The sequence below is a fragment of the Aethalodelphis obliquidens genome, unplaced genomic scaffold, assembly GCF_003676395.1.
Source record: "Aethalodelphis obliquidens isolate GAN/ISIS:26980383/991018 unplaced genomic scaffold, ASM367639v1 scaffold17, whole genome shotgun sequence".
Lineage (NCBI taxonomy): Eukaryota > Metazoa > Chordata > Mammalia > Artiodactyla > Delphinidae > Aethalodelphis > Aethalodelphis obliquidens.
Genome location: NW_020837961.1, coordinates 15,668,113 through 15,685,800, shown reverse-complemented (window position 1 = coordinate 15,685,800; position 17,688 = coordinate 15,668,113). Strand labels below are relative to the sequence as shown.

The window sequence follows — 17,688 nt, the reverse complement described above, 5'->3', positions numbered from 1 at the left end:
AGGTTTTTAAAGTTAGACCAGGAAGATAAGACTCAGGTAATTTTGGCTTTTATGCTGGGACTCAGATTTTGCTGCAAAGCATGTGGAATTTCCCAAACACAGGAACAGGATTCAAGTACTGGGTTTAAAAAAAAGGATGAGAAATGTCTATTATATCCACTCATCATGTGCCTTCTCTGTGATGTACAAAGGATCACCAACAGAAATTTGATGATCTTATCTATACATACTATTTTTCCCTGAAATGGTGTATAAAGTACTATATATAGGTATTGTTTAAGTTATTGCTTTTAAACAGGGTTTCAGATTTGTCTTACTAATCCTAGGAATTAATTAATGCCTAGAAAATTTATTTGACATATTAATCTCTTGGTCAGATAAAATGAGAGTTGAAGATGAGTAAGAAGAGCCTAGAAACATCAGTAAAGGACACAGGTAGGGAATAAGTTTTCAGAGAAGCATAAAAATGCTATAAAAAGATGTGGTCATGATGAGGGTAGTATATTTTCACTTGGTAGAGGAGCCAGTGAATCTAATGAAATTTAGGGTAGCTAGTTTGACGAAGTTTTCTAGAGGGGAACACACTGTTGTTGAAGAAAACTGATCACTTGTGCAGTTACTTACTTTTTCTTCGAGGCATTAAAAAAGAAAAAGAAAAAAAAGGTTCCTATGTGGCAGCAGCCAAACCCGTCAGTCATATCTAGGCTAGGCACTGGAAGAGGGACTAGGTGGTGACTCCAGGCAGGGTGCTAAGGGAAGCAAGAACAATAGCAGCTTCTGATAAGAAAATGAAAATGCATAGTAGGGATAATCAAGATCTTTGTAAAGCTTTCCTAAATGCTCAGAGTACATTGTACTCATGATTTCTTTGTGCCTTTGTGCTCTCTTCTACTTTCCTTTCACATAACACAGAAGCAGCCCCGAAAGATCCAAAAGTCATCTTTGGAGCTATTGCTTCTATTGCTTATCCTCCGCCTGCCTTTACTAAATGTACTCCTAATGCAGACAAGAAGCAAACAGCTATTGACATTTCTTAGTTGACTTACAGATTGTGGCATTTGTGTTTGACACAGTACTTAAACCAGAAATATGGGGTTTCATGTAAGAATCTCCTCTGCTAGTCATGATCAGTACTTTTACTGTATTTAGTGATTCTTTGGAAGTGGGAGATAATGTTTTTGGCTTGTGCTTGAGGGTGATAATAGGGATATAAGGAACAAGAGAAAGTATGTTTTATAAAGTATGGCTCCTAGATGGACTTCAAAAGTTTGCTTTCTCAGTATCCAAATTTGTTTGAATTATTTGAAACATTAAAATTCTTCTCTGTTGGTCTAGACCCTGATTGTTCAGTCTTGTTTTTTACGTTGAAATTAGCTTTTGTAGAGTAGTAAGATTAGCTAACCCTTTTGTAGAATCAGGAACTAATCTAAGTATTTTACTTGTTTTAACTCATTTAATCCTCACAGCAACCCAATGACATATAATATAAATTTTATAGTTTCCCCACTTACAGATAAGGACACTGGGGATCACAGAGGTTAAGCAGCTCTCTTAGGGTCCCACAGCAAGTAAGGAGCAGACATGTGGAACCAAAGAAGTCTAGTGCTAGAGTCTCTAACCTTAGCCACAATACAAGTCTCCTGCCTGCCAGAAAATCATTAAAACTTAAAAAGTTTGGTCTTTATACATAATACAGATGAACAGATTTGTTATATATATAATATGTTATGTTTTAAAATAATTTGAAGAAAATGAGTTTTATAAGTTTCCATTGAGGTAATTAGCTAATGGTTTCCAGGCATTAATTGTGCAACAAATATATGATATTTTTGATTTAATTTAGTTTAGAATTATTATTGTGGTTATTAATATCCGTGTGGTTTATGTTGATTAAAAATGTTAATATAACTGTAGAGCACGTAAAGAGCCATAAGTGATGAAAGGGGAAGCCTTTTAACTTAATTGAAATCTATTAAAATGAAATAAGCAGTCTCATTTGTAGAATAAGTAAGGTGTGCTCACATAGGACAGTTAAGCAGGAATAGTTTTGCTGCTTAAGAAAACAAGTAATCACTGCTCTCATTTCTGTATAAAATTTGATTTTCATTATGAAATTTGAAAATTAGAGTTTGATCTATATTATGAAGGCTATTTTTTTTTAAGAATGTGAACCTATACTTCATAATTCTGTTTATTTTATCTTAAATTTTTACAAGTTAATTTAAGGAGGGCATAGATTTAGGGATACTCTTTTAAATTTCTATTTTTAATGGCTAATTAAAGAAAATTTTCATATTTTCTATTATCATTGCTTAGTGTGACATATGCTATATCTTTTTGGAAATTTTCTATATGTTTATGCTAGTCCATTGAAATTTGTTTCAGGATGTTCCAGCACCAGGCACCTATGATGTTCAAAAATCATATGAGATGTCTCAAGTTCAACATAAATACATGCCACCTCGTAGTTTGGTGGCCAGAATAAAACATGCCTCGTTTCTTAGCACAACTCGTCGGTGCCTGGACAAAATGAATGATGGGCCAGGTAAGTATAGACTGTCTTTTTAAAGAAATGGAAACAAAATCTAAAGTTTCCTTATTAAAATAGACAATTGTAAACATACATTTATCATGTCTCTTTTAAGTGTGCAGGACAAAAAAATAACCGCTTATTTAGTGAAAGATTTTAGATGTTTTTTCAACTGTAAGAAGATTTGTTTGGAGTTTTATGTCTTTTAATTTTACCAAAGACAATTTTACTAATTTTACTAAAGCTAATAAGTCATATCCTATTAGAGAAAAAAACCAAACTCTTAATATGCTATAGTTATTAGAGGAGAAATAACTACTGATGTGGAAGATCAGTTATATACAAGATATATATCATGCCAGTCTCATGGAATTACTTTGATTTTCCTCAAGTATTAAGAAAGCAGCTATATAAAAGGTAAACATTTATTTGAGGGGTTGAAATTCCAAAAATAATTTTGATTTTTAAAATTGGGATTAGTTCATCTACTAGTAATGGCATTTTTATACTAAAATAGAATGAAATAACTTTCCCTGATAATGAAAATGAACCGGTAAGTAGATTATTTCACACAAGAGAATTAGATAAAGAATGGGAACAAGAGTTTTCAACAACAATTTACAAATGTATTGCCATTAAGTAACCAAACTGTTGTAATGGATCTTTATGAGACTATGAAGAGAAAAAATGAAACAGAATGGAGTTTTTAATGAAAAATCAAAGCGGGAGAATACGATGGGTCAAGCAAATAGGAATACTTGGGAGACCCTGAGATCCATAGAGACTTGCTTTATTTTTCACTGTCTTTCAGGAATCAAGTATATTACCAACTTAAAGGTCCATTTTAAGTCCAAATTTAGCTTTTCTTATTTTCTTTTTCTTCTCTTGAGTTATTGTACCATTGTTGATTTTGTCAGGTTTTAGCTTTGTTTTGAAGTAGAATTCAAATTCCTTTACTATTGTCTCTGACCACACTCGTTATGTGGTCACCCAGAAATGGTGCAGGGAAATTAGTTCTTTGAAGTTTAGGTACTATCACTGTCGCTGTGACCAAGCACGATCAATCAGGTAACAAATATCTATTGCAGAGTCTCTTAAAGTAGATTAGATTGATCTTCATATTTTCTGAAGATTTTTTTCTCTTTGCCTTTACTCTTACCTCCATAAAAATTATTATAGATGCAATGCATAGTAAGATCTTCAGTTAAGTTCCAGGATTGGCACTCTGACTTTTCATTGCTTCAGTATTTAGCCTAGGGCAAGTAAATTCACTAATTGTTTCATTAGTTTCTATTTTACAAAAGTGAGATAATATTTGCCACCTACTTGGCTTTCATGAGAATACTAAAGATTAATAAGACTGTATTTCAAAGTCATTTTCAGAACCGCTGAAGCTCCTTAGAAGTATAAAATCTTATTATAATGTGAAACATGTTTCTTCTTAATGCCAAGCCAACACTAGCTTCTGAAAGAATTTGGGACAGGGAAATATCTTCATTATGAAGACAGTTATTATTTGGAAGTCAAAGACATATGGACTGTCAAAGTCACTATACAACTGTAAATTAGCCAGCTTGCTAAATGAAAAGAGTTTATCATAATAAGCCAATACTTCATTAAGTTTGCCATCCTGCATCTTAAAGTAGCCTATAATTCAGATAAATGATAGCAGAAATCCCACATGCCTCTATAATCAACACATTAGAAAAAAACATATGGATTTCTAAAGCTATTACCTGATGAGATGATTATGAAATCTGATTTCCTCTGACATATGTAGATACTGTGATAATTATAGGATTCATTCATTTGAACTTAATCTGCTATCTTAAGGTATACAGTCCAAAATATGTCTCTAACATAGATTTAATAGGTGACCAGGGCCAATTTAATTAATATCCATGCTTTGTTTTGGTAGTTGAAGATTAACTTCTATTTGTCCTGTTACATTGATCCAATCAAGGAAAAGAAGTCAGGTGTGATACTATCAACTCTCTAAATAAATTCCTCTTTTTTTTGTTAATTTTCATTTAGGTTAGGTTTTTTATCGATCAATATGACAAAAAATTCTTGATTCTAAAATGAGAATAGGGCTTCCCTGGTGGCATAGTGATTAAGAATCCACCTGCCAATCCAGGGAACATGGGCTTGAGCCCTGGTCTGGGAAGATCCCACATGCCGCCGAGCAACTAAGCCGGTGTGCTACAACTACTGAGCCTGTGCTCTAGAGCCCACGAGCCGCAACTACTGAGCCCATGTGTCACAACTACTGAAGCCCGCACACCTAGAGCCCGTGCTCCACAACATGACAAGCCACCACAATGAGAAGCCCGTGCACCACAACAAAGAGTAGCCCCCACTCACCACAACTAGAGGAAGCCCGTGCACAGCAATGAAGACCCAATGCAGCCATAAATAAATAAATAAATAAATAAATAAAATGAGAATAGCCCATTTATATTTACAGTTCTTAATACCATTTAACTTTTGCTGGGTACAACTAGTATGTTAAGTCTTTTGATTTTTTAAAAAAATCATTGTTATATAATCAAAAGGTACAGTGATAATAATTCTGTTGGTTATACGCTTTGTGTCAATGTTTATCCTATGAATGATCTCCTTTACTATCATATCTTCTTAGAAATAAAATAAGAAAATAGTGGGTTTTTTTAACCCTATTATTTGTCATTTAAATATCGGTAATTTTGTTAAACCTTAATACTGGTGAGAAGAGCCTTTTTGGGTTTTATGTCAAATTATTTACAAGCCAGATAAAATTATTTTCTGTTATTATGTGTGTGTGCATGTATATATATGAAGCTATAAGATTGTTTGAATTAATTTGTAGAGCTTGATATGCTTATTTGTTCCTTGAGTCATGACATAACTAAGAAGAATTGAGTGCTTTGCCTTACAGAACTTAAAGAACATGTATATTGTTATCTTTCTACCTAGAATAGAATAATAGGCAAGTTAAAATTGATTACTGACTGTCGTATATTTGTAGGTAACAGTGTCAAGAACTGAGGTTGATAAATGACCTAAGTTATGAGTTTGGTTGATATACAAATAGTATTCTTCTCATGAGACTCATATACTTAATAGGACATTCAATCACTCAACATTTTATAGCTGTGTATTTATTTCAAATTGTCTGAGAACTTTTATTAACAGTATTGAGGTGATTTTATTTTATTCAAATGAAGTCTTTGCAGACATTTAAGAAGTATAAAACTCATTTTCATTAGTCTAAATTAAAGAGGGAAGTAGTATATTTGCAATCAGTATACCATATGCCATTAAATGTTGTGTAACCAATAAAAACACATTTGAATCATTTAATGAAGGAATTATTAAATGAGGTCTGTCACATTTTAAGCAATCTACTCTTATGCACCAAGTTGTTTTTTTTTTTATTAACATCTTTATTGGAGTATAATTGCTTTACAATGGTGTGTTAGTTTCTGCTTTATAACAAAGTGAATCAGTTATACATATACATATATCCCCATATCTCTTCCCACTTGCGTCTCCCTCCCTCCCACCCTCCCTATCCCACCCCTCTAGGTGGTCACAAAGCACCCAGCTGATCTCCTTGTGCTATGCGGCTGCTTCCCACTAGCTAGCTGTTTTACATTTGGTAGTGTATATATGTAAATGCCACTCTCTCACTTTGTCCCAGCTTACCTTTCCTCCTCCCTGTGTCCTCAAGTCCATTCTCTAGTAGGTCTGCATCTTTATTCCCATCTTACCCCTAGGTTCTTCGTAACCATTTTTTTCCTTTAGATTCCATATATATGTGTTAGCATATAGTATTTGTTTTTCTCTTTCTGACTTACTTCACTCTGTATGACAGACTCTAGGTCCATCCACCTGAATACAAATAACTCAATTTCATTTCGTTTTATGGCTGAGTAATATCCCATTGTATATATGTGCCACATCTTGTTTATCCATTCATCTGTCGATGCACACTTAGGTTGCTTCCATGTCCTGGCCATTGTAAATAGAGCTGCAGTGAACATTGTATGCACCAAGTTTTAATTCATGGACACGTAAATGACTTTGTGATTGATCTAGCTCAGGTAAAGTAAAATTGTTAAGTGGAAAAGAATTAAACATTATCTCTCATAGTGATCTGTTTTTGGACATTTAGAGGAGAAAAATACTCAGCAAATTTAAAAAGAAAATGAAGAAAACTTTGAGAGTGTGGAAAATTGGGCACTCTCCTACATTGTGGTGGAAGTATAAGTTGATATCAGTGATTGTCAAGGGCAGGCTGGCAGAATGTTTCAAATATACATGCCATTTAACCCTAAAATTCTCCTTCTGGGATTACCCTAAAAAATAATTAATAGTGTGTCCAAAGTTTTAAGCATCAAGTGTATTCATCCAAGAATACTAATAATGAAGTTTTTAAGGTTCTAAATGAAAGAAAAATGGGGTTTAGTTAACTCTGATGTAAAAACTGAAGAGTCCTGTGAAAAATTTTAAAATGGTATATATTGCTTAAACCTGATAACAAGATAGGATTCATTTGACTAATCATTTAACCAATCATTTAACAAATATGCACTGAGAGTTTCTTATGTATTAGCAGTGTTCCAGGGACTTGTGATAGAGCAGTGAACAAAATATAAATGTTGTTTCATAGAGCAAAGTTTTAGGATGGAGACATTTAATAAATGAATGAAGAAATAGACCAATAGATTGATAGATGAGGGAAGGAAGAGAAAGAAAAAGAATGAATACTAGGTGGCTATAAATGCTATGGAGAAAAATAAGAGAAAAGGAGGATTGGGAGTTCATTGTGGGTTCTGCATCAATTTCAAAAATGTTATCGGTGAAAACCTCACTTAGAAAATGATCTGTGATTAAATAGCCTTAGGGTGGTAAAAGATTGTGTTTTGCTTTTTAATTATTTTCTCTATATGAACATACAGTGCTTTAAAGTAAGTAAAAATGATTTTAATATTTTTAAATAGAAAACAGTTGAAGTTTAAAGCATAATTTTATTTAAAATCAAATATTTAAGTGAATGATTAAGCAATACATAGCATATAATACAACATTTGTAGGCTGAACATAACAGGTACTGAGACTTATTTTATGTAGAAAGTATAGATCATTTCTAATGAAAAGAACATTGTGATTTCTGCATCACATTCCCACAGGAAATTATTTTAGGAAACAAATATAATTTATCTTAGAAGTTAATTGAACATATCCCATGAAGATATTTTTGTTCACTTTTCAATAAACATAAGCAATACCTTTGATATAAAAATCAGTGTAGTGTGAAAACTAATTATTTATTTTCTCAGTGGCTTGTAATATTATAGATTCAGAAATACTATGGAATTTATGAAAATGCAGTTCATCCCACTTGCCGAGTGCTGTTAACCTATTGCAATAAATATGTAATTTTTTTGGTTGTTTTTCTTTAGCTTCCAGAAATGCTTTTGGGCTGTTAAAATGCAAGATAATTCTGAGTATAGGCAAAAATTGATCAGATCAGTTTTGGAGACTGGTTGATTTTATATCATTATTAAGAATGGTGGAAATTTTATTATTGAAAATGAGCTAACTTTATTAGTTTTCAATCTCAAGTTATTTTTGTTTGGGTACTTCATATATATTTAAAGTAAATTCTTATTTATACATAATTTGAGAAAGTTCAATTTATTAATAAGTATGTCAATGGGTAAAATTACCCTAAATGTAATATACAGAATACTAGTTTTCTGAGTTATTCACTTTTTGTGTAGTAAAGAATCTTTGAAGACTATGGGAAAAGCTTAATCTGAGGAGAGATCGACTATGTTGGGTGGGGTGGGGGGCAGGAAAGAACTGATGCAAAATATTTTAGAATATAAAGAATAACAGAATCAAAGTCTGAGGTAGAGTGGTAGCCTTAAAACAGAAAATGGACTTTGTTTATTGAGGGGGGAGGTAAGTTGTAAAGAATAACTGAAAATGTATAGATTTTATATAGAGACATAATACAGGTATACTTCTTTTTTCTGTACTTTGCATTATTGCACTTGGCAGAAACTGCATTTTTCACAGATTGAAGTTTTGTGGTAACCCTGCGTCGAGCAAGACTATCCATACCATTTTTCCAACAGCATTTGCTCACTTCCTGTCTCTGTGTCACATTTTGGCAATTCTTGCAATATTTCAAGATTTTTCATTACTATTATATTTGTTATGGTGATTGTAGTCAGTGATCTTTGATGTTATTATTGTAATTGTTTGGGGGCACCATCAACTGCACCATATAAGATGGCAAACTTAACTGGTAAATTATGTGTTCTGACTTCTCCACCGACTTGCAGTTCCCTGTCTCTCTCCCCCTTTCCTCCCTATTCCCTGATTCACAACAATATTGAAACGAGGCCAATTAATAACCCTACAATGACCTATAAGTGTTCAAGTAAAAGGAAATATTGCATCTCTCACTTTAAATCAAAAGCTAGAAATGATCAAGTTTAGTGAGAAAGGCATGTTTGAAAGCTGAGATAGGCTGAAAGCTAGGCCTCTTCCACAAGTTAGCCAAGTCGTGAATGCGAAGAAAAGGTTCTTAAAAGAGATTAAAAGTGCTACTCCAGTGAACACACCAATGTTAAGAAGGCTAAACATCCTTACTGCTGATATGGAGAAAGTTTTGGTGGTCTAGATAGAAAATCAAACCAGCTACGACATTGCATTAAGCCTAAACCTAATCCAGAACAAGGCCCTTACTCTCTTTAATCCTCTGAAGGCTGAGAGAGGTAAGGAAGCTGCAGAAGAAAAGTTTGAAGCTAGAAGAGGTTTGTCGATGTGGTTTAAGGAGAGAAGGCATCTCTGTAACATAAAAGTTCAAGGTGAAGCAACAAGTAGAAGTTTCAGCAAGTTATCCGGAAAACATAGCTAAGATAATTAGTGAAGGTGCCTACACAGAACAACAGGTTTTCAATGTAGACAAAACAGCGCTCTATTGAAAGAAGATGCCATCTAGGACTTTCATAGGTAGAGCGAAGTCAGTGCCTGGCTCCAAAACTTCAAAGAGCAGGCTGACTCTTGTTAGGGGCTAATGCAGCTGGTGACTAAGTTGTACCCAATACTCATTTACCTTTCCAAAAACCCTAGGGCCCTTAGGAATTATGCTATATCTATTCTGCCTGTGCTCTATAAATGGAATAACAAAGCCTAGATGACTGCATATCTGTTAACAACGTGGCTTGCTGAACATTTGAAGCCCACTGCTGAGACCTACTGCTCAGAAAGAAAAGATTCCTTTCAAAATATTACTGCTCGTTGACAATGTACCTGGTCACCCAAGAGCTCTGATGGAGATGTTCAATGAAATTAATGATGTTTTTAAGCCTGCTAATACAACATTAATTCTACAGCCCATGGATCAAGGAGTAATTTTGAGTTTCAAGTCTTATTATTTAAGAAATACATTTCATAAGGACCTAGCTGCCATAGGTAGTGATTCTTCTGATGGATCTGAACGAAGTCAACTAAAAACCTTCTGGAAGGGATTCATCATCCTAAATACCAGTAAGAACATTTGTGATTCATGGGAAGAGGTGAAAACATCAACCTTAACAGGAGTTTGTAAGACCTTGATTTCAACCCTCAGGATGACTTTGAGGGGTTCAAGACTTCAGTGGAGGAAGGAACTGCAGTCATGGTAGCAATAGTAAAAGAACTAGAATTAGAAATGGAGCCTGAAGATGTGACTGAATTGCTGCAATTTCATGATAAATATTTAACACATGAGGAGTTGCTTCATACGAATGAACACAGAAAGTGTTTTTTTTTAAAAGATGGAATCTACTCCTGGTGAAGATGCTGTGAAAATTATTGAAAGGATTTTGAATATTACATAAACTTATTTGATAAAGTAGCAGCAAGGTTTGAGAGGATTGACCCCAATTTTGAAAGAGGTTCTACTGTGGGTAAAATGCTATCAAACAGCCTTGCATGGTGTAGAGAAATCATTCATGAAAGGTAGAATCAATCTATATGCCAGAATTCATTGTTGTCTTATGTTAAGAAATTGCTGCAGCCACCCCAATCTTTAGCACCCACCACCCTGATCAGTCAGCAGCGTCGACATTGAGGCAAGACCCTCTACCAGCAGAAAGATTACAACTTGCTGAAGGCTCAGATGATGGTTTAGCAGTTTTTAGTGATAAAGACTTTTTTAGTTAAGATATGTGCATTCTTTTAGACATAATGCTACTGCACTCTTAACAGACTACAGTGTAACATAAGCATAACTTTATATGCACTGGGAAACCAAAAAATTTGTGTGACTCACTTTATCAAGATATTCTTTTATTGCAGTGTTCTGGAGCTAAACCCACAATATCTCTGAGGTATGCTTGTATATAGAGGAGAGCTTATCTCAAACATCTTGTAAGTTTGGCATTGTATAATGGAATGAATTATAAATTGATAAAACAAAAAGTCCACATGGTTTTAAACATTATTATGTCAACTTGAACTAAGAGGAATGGACACAATATATAAAATAAAAAGACTCGGACTCTTGAATTTCTGTAGGTAGGAAGTTGGCTGAAAAAACTACCTAGTTGCAAACATGGGTTACTTTTTATGGAAAAGGAAGGATAACTTAGAGGACGGAACCAAGAACCCACAGAATGGAGTTGTTGAACATACTATACTGAACAACTCCTTGGAAGTAGGACTGAACCCTCATCTATGAACTGGCAACTTGTGCCCAGCTGGATTTGAAATGCTGTGCAACTGTAAGTGCTATGCCTCTCCTGTTTTCCCCCCTTTGAACAGATGTGTTTTAGCATTTATTTTTTGACTGTTATACCATTAGCCTGATAATTTGTCTCTTTAGTTGAAGGTCTTTAGATTGAAAGGAACAGTATTCAAAAGGATGCACCAGAAGAACTACAACAGGGGAGTCTCATTCACATCTGAACTAGAATTAGATGACAAGACCCTGGACTTTGAGTTAATGCCATAATGGGATGAAATCTTGGAGTCTTCAGAGCAGGATTGCTTGAGTTTTGCATGTGGGAGACGTGAAATCTTGTGGCTGGAGAGTGGACAGTAGCAGAATGTGTTTTCCAAAGATATTTGCCACTGGATATTTCATCCTCTGTGTTCTTCACACAGTGCAGTGTTGACACTGCTCTCATTGGGTATTGGAGTTTATTTCTGGTTTCCTAGTGGACTTTTGGTACTACCTTGACCAATAGAGTATGGCAGAACAGTTGCTATGTGACTTCTGAGGCTAAATCATAAAAATTTCTTGCACTTCTGGATGGTCCTCTTGGAATGCCCCCCTTGAATGTAGCCACCATGCTGTGCAAAAGCCAATCAACCAGGGAGAGGCCCATGAAGAGGAACAGGGAGCCTCAGTCCTCTTCCTGAGAGAGCCCCAGCCAGCAGCCAGCACCCAGCACCCAGCATCCAGCACCCAGCACAGACTTGCCAGCCATGGAAGTGAGCAGCAGTGGGAGTGGAGCCTCCAGCCTTCAGTCAAGTGCCCCAGATGACAATCTGTATGGCCAAGATGAGGCTTTCTCTCTGAGGCATGTCCAAAGTGCAAATTTATGAACAAAATAAGTGACTATTGTCATTTTAAGCCATTAGTTTTGGAGACTAGTTCTTTATGCAGCAATAGATAACCAGAACAAATTCTAAACAAAGAAAAAAGACAAGTGAAAGCAGACATAGTTGAAAGTAAAAATATGGAATAATTGGACTGGCGGGCAAAACAAGACTGCAGTATAAGTTCTTCTTAAAAAAATTTTCTTGAAGTACAGTTGATTTACAATGTTGTGTTAATTTCTACTGTACAGCAAAGTGATTCAGTTATATATTCTTTCTCATATTCTTTTCCATTATGGTTTATCACAGGTTATTGAATATAGTTCCCTGTGATATACATGGTACTTTAAGTATATAAAGTACCTTGTTCTTTATCCACCCTATATGTAATAGTTTGTATCTGCTAATCCCAAACTCCCAGTCCTTTCCTCCCCCAACCCCTGCCTCCCTTGGCAACTGGTAAAGGATTGGGAGAAACAAGAATTGGAAGGGTTGGAAGCCCAGCAAGCGTGCAGTCTGAGGCAAAGTCCTGCAGAGGGTAACCTAGCTTTAGCTTGATCAAAGGGGATACTTGCAGTGTAAGCTATACCTGAAAGTTGTCCTACCCAGAAGCAAAAGCGCTGAAGCTTTCATTCTCCTATATCAATCAATCATTGATAAAGGGCTGCCCTGGGGGCACGTAAATTCCCATGCAGGTCTGGATCTCTATGTTTATGGACAAACTGGGCTCCTGACAGCATTCCTCTGAAAAAGAGCCATAGGTGCTGGCTGCTGGAAGGAAAAGCACACAATAGCTGGAGGTGTGTAAAATGTACTGAAAGGAATCTGAGAAATCTGGATGGAGCACTGACATTATCAACTTACCTGAAATTTAATAGTCAACAAATATTGTAAGGTTATACTCTGGCCTTTCACTGTATTGGATACAATGTTTTTGGAAATGCAAAAGGAAATTCAGTTTAATCAAATATTTGTAAGATGAGTTAATCAACAATTTCTCTTTTTAAGGGTTTTTTGTTTTTTTTCCCCCAAGGACTGGATCTTGGAAGGAATTTAACAAAATATACCTTGGAAAGTCCAAAATTAATAATCTAAGCATGATGACTGCTAGAATAATCCATTGTTTGACATTTAAAATAAATATACTCGAAGTATTTTTTGTTATTTTATCATAATAACGTAAGTTAATAAAGTAAAACAAATAAATTACCTCTCAACAAAAGTGAGGAATTATAACTGGACAGACTTGCCTTCTATGGTGTCAGTTATTTGATGTGATTCTTTCATTCTTTAATTAATGTATTCATTCTTTCAATAAATGTAATGAGCAGCTAATTTGTACCAGACAGTACCTAAATTTCTGAAAGTAATTAGAAAAAAAGATATTTCCTGCATTAATGGAGTTTAAAATACAAGCCTTTTAAGAGTAACATGCAATTATAATTTGTCTATATTTTATAGTTTTATAATTTTAAATTGTTTATCATCAGTTTTTAAATACTTGGGATACTTTTTTTTCTATTCATTAGAACACAAGTAAAAATATTTTCTGAGAGTATTTTAATGTTTAATATAAACACACAGTTGTACTCACCATAAAAAACAAAATATATTGGTTCTAAATATCAATAATGTTTTGTGTGTCCAGAGAGGCTACTATATCCTGTTACTATTTTTATTCTTTGTGAGCTCGTATTTGTATGTTGTAATATAATGGTGTGAGTATATATTGTTCTTTCTTGAGCACATTCTATTGAAAACAACTTGATGTACTGGGATAAAAATGGACTCTAGATTCTAACAGAATGCATTCAAATTGGGGCTTATTTATGAGCTGAATGACTCTAAGCAAGTAATTCACCTTTCAGAGCCATAGTTTCTCAACCCATAAAAGGAAACAATTGATATCTATTTCATAAAGTTGTTGTAAAGCTTAAATTCGCTTATATGTGGAATCTAAAAAATAAAACAAACTAGTGAATGTAACAAAAAAGAAACAGACTCATAGATATAGAGAACAAACTAGTGTGGAGAGGGAAAGGGGGATGGACAAGATAGGGGAAGAAGATTAAAAGGTAAGAGCTACTTGGTATAAAATAAATAAGATACAAGGGTGTAATGTACAGCATAGGTAATATACCCAATATTTTATAATAACTGTAAATGGAGTATAATATTTAAAAATTGTGGATCACTATGTTGTACACCTGAAACTTAAATAACACTGTAAATCAAATATACTTCAGTTAAAAAAAAATGGATTTAAAGCTCCTAGCATAGTACTTATAACATAGCAAGTGCTTGGTAATGTCAATTTATTTCTCTTCAACTCTTCTGTACTGTTTTTAGTTTGATCCTGCATCATTATAGAATGTTATTTAAGAAAAGATGCTGGTAATAAGATTCAGGGGGCTTAAGTAGAAGCAGGAAGACAAAGAGCAAGGTAGTGCAACAAAGATAGTACAGTAGCTTGGAAAAAGGTGGTAGTGGTGACAGGGTTAAGATACACACACACACACACACACACACACACATATATGTAAAACAGAATTTGTTAACATTATATATGGAGATGAAGGAAAGATGACTACACAGTTTTTGACTTGATCAACTGGTTTTGCCGGGATAACTGGTGGGGAGGGTTTTTTAGGGGTAATGTAGAGTGGGAAATATGCTCTGTTTTGGACATGTTACATTTAAGAGTCTACTTGAATTTTAAATTGCAGTTTGGGTATATGAATTACAAACTTCAGGGATAAGATCGGGACTGACAGTGAAAACTAGGGAATTATCAAGTATAGATGACATTAAGTCCATGAGACTGCAGGAGATCTTCTAGGGAAATCAGGAGGAAAAAAGGGCATAGATCTGAGCTCTCAACATTACAACTTTCAGAGGTTAATAGGAGGAAGAACAAATAAAGACTAGATGTATATTTTGTTGTACAGTTTTTTAAAAGTTTTAAAATCGTTTTTTAAACTATTAGAATCAAATCAATGAATATTTTAGTGAACTGGAAAACCCATATAACCTAATCCAATGTTCAAATTATTTATTCCAATCCATTGTACAAAATAATTATGAGCCACCACTTAGACACACTGGATTAAAATCACTTTTATAACTTCTAATTTTAGAAATAAATGTAGAACAGACTATAAATATGATTTCACTTATCAAAAACATTTCTATAAATTCGAAGGAAATATTTAGAGAATAGTTTGAAGTCTATCTATAAACTAGTATAAAATATTCAAGTAGGAATAAAAGACTTGAAAATCAGATCTCAGACAGGCTACAAGTGCTTCTTTGAATTTTAGGCCATTACAAGTAAAGAGCTGGTAATATATGAGGAAGTAAGATAAATATATACATATATATATAAAATTTGATTCATCTTTGCATTCTTAATAATTACCACTTCTTATGGTTAGAAAGGTTAATTAGTATTTATTTTTATATTTGACCCTGCATTTAACTATTTAGGAACGTGATATTTCTTGGCATTGTAATTTTTCAACCTTTGATTAATTTTCCAGTTTATTAACTTATATTTATACTTCTTGTCCCTAAAAAAGTTATGTTATTTTAAGAAGAGAACAAATGAATATATAAACTGATATTTGCCATCATAATTCTTGTTCTTAGGAAAAAATAAGGGTATTATACCAGCCTTTAATAAAGTTTTAAAAATTTGCTGGTGATTCATAGGTTTTTTAAGCCACAAACTCAGTGGCTTAAACCAACCCTCATTTATTAGCTCACAGTTCCGTAGGTCAGAAGTCTGGACAGCTCTGTGAGGTTATATGCTTAGCTTCTCAAAAGGTTGAAATCAAAGTGTTGGTGAAACTGAACTCTTATCTGGGGGTTCCAGGGAAAAATCTGTTCCCACATTCATTCAGGTCGTTGGCGGAATTAAGTTCTTTGTGGTTTTAGGATTGAGGTCCCTGTTTCTTTGCTGGCAGTCAGCCAGTGGGACACGGAGCTCTGAAAGGCTGTCTGCATTCCTTGGCTCATGGCTTTCTATATCCTCAAGCTAGTAGAGGCACATCAAAATCTTATGCTTCAAATCTCTTGACTTCCTCATCCGCCACTAGCCAGAGAAAACTCTCTGCTTTTAAAGGATTCACCTGATTGGGTCAGGTTAATCCAGATAATCTCCATATTTTAAGATCAGCTGACTGGTACTTCAATAACATTGACAAAAATCCCTTCATAGTAGTAGATAGATTTGTGGTTGTTTGGGTAACCAGGGGATGGGAATCTTGGAATGATGTCTTTAAAATTCTGCTTATCACAGTTAGTTTACTCAATTACAGTGAACACATTCCTATAATTTTTCCTTCTTTCGATCTCATTATATCTTTAGTTTCTATGTACATAGGACTTGAGATATCTCCATCTCAGTGCTGGTTAAGACATTAATTTTTGTGTTTCTTTTCTTCCATATTTTACTTGGGTTTTAAATGTTAAATGGTCAGTTTTAGATACTTTTTATTTTCCAATTATGCTGTCTAATCTACCATTTAAAAGCATTTGTTCTGTTGTTTTCTCTGTTACTGAGAAAGTATTTTAAAATATGCCATTAAGATATTGGATTTTCTAGTAGTTCAGTCAGTTTTTGCTTTATATATTTTGAGGCTATGTTTTTAAATGTTTTAACTTCCTGGGAAAGGAAGTTTTAAGTATCTCTATATGTAGTGTTTGCTTTTTTTCCTTTTTGCTTGACAGTATGTGTATGTGCATGTGTACATTCTGATATTAATGAAACTATATAAACTTTCCTTGGTTCAGTGCTTTTAAGATATATCATCTTTTTATCCTTTTACTTTCAACCTTTATGCATCCTTATGTTTTTTCTGTGTAAATAATTTTGGTCTTTTTAAATCCAATTAAAAAATTTTATCTATTATTAGAACTTTTTAGTAAATTTAAATTTAAGAATTTTATTGATATAATTGAGTAAAATTCTTGATAAATCATCCTTGATTTATCAAAGTCAAGTACAATTGTTATTTTTACCTTATTCCTAGACAATGCAAGAACACTAGAGCATTTCAATTCCAGTTACCCTTTTCCTCATTTTCTGCTATTATTTTCATGTATTTTGATTCATTAATATCTTAAACTCAAAGAGGTCATTATTGTTTTATACAGGTGGTCAATTATCTTACAGATTTATCCGTCTACACATCTGTGATTTCACTGCTTCATATTCTTTTCATTCATGATGCCGTCTATGATCAATTACCTTCTGTCTGAAATGTATCCTTCTGTCTGAAGTAATTCTTTTAGAGTGGATCCACTAGTGGATAATTATCTTTGTTCTTTTTTAATATGTTGAAAATATTTTAAAATATATTTTTGGATTAAAATTTTATGTTGAGGAGGGAGGAGATATGGGGATATATGTATAGCTGATCTACTTTGTTATAAAGCAGAAACTAACATACCATTGTAAAGCAATTATACTCCAACAAAGATGTTAAAAAAATTTTTTTTATGCTGACAATCACTGTTCAACACTTTATAATTATCATTTAATTATATTTTAGCTTCCATTATTTCAGTGT

At 33.8% G+C, this 17,688-nt stretch overlaps 1 long non-coding RNA gene across 1 annotated transcript in view; it reads left to right on the top strand.

Annotated features, from left to right (window-relative positions):
• Nucleotides 1–17,688, top strand: part of LOC113625978 (uncharacterized) — a 161,941-nt gene that overhangs the window by 52,376 nt on the left and 91,877 nt on the right. The window contains exon 4 of the long non-coding RNA XR_003434976.1: nt 2,386–2,545. This is a non-coding gene — a long non-coding RNA (uncharacterized LOC113625978). The remainder of the gene's footprint in view (nt 1–2,385; nt 2,546–17,688) is intronic.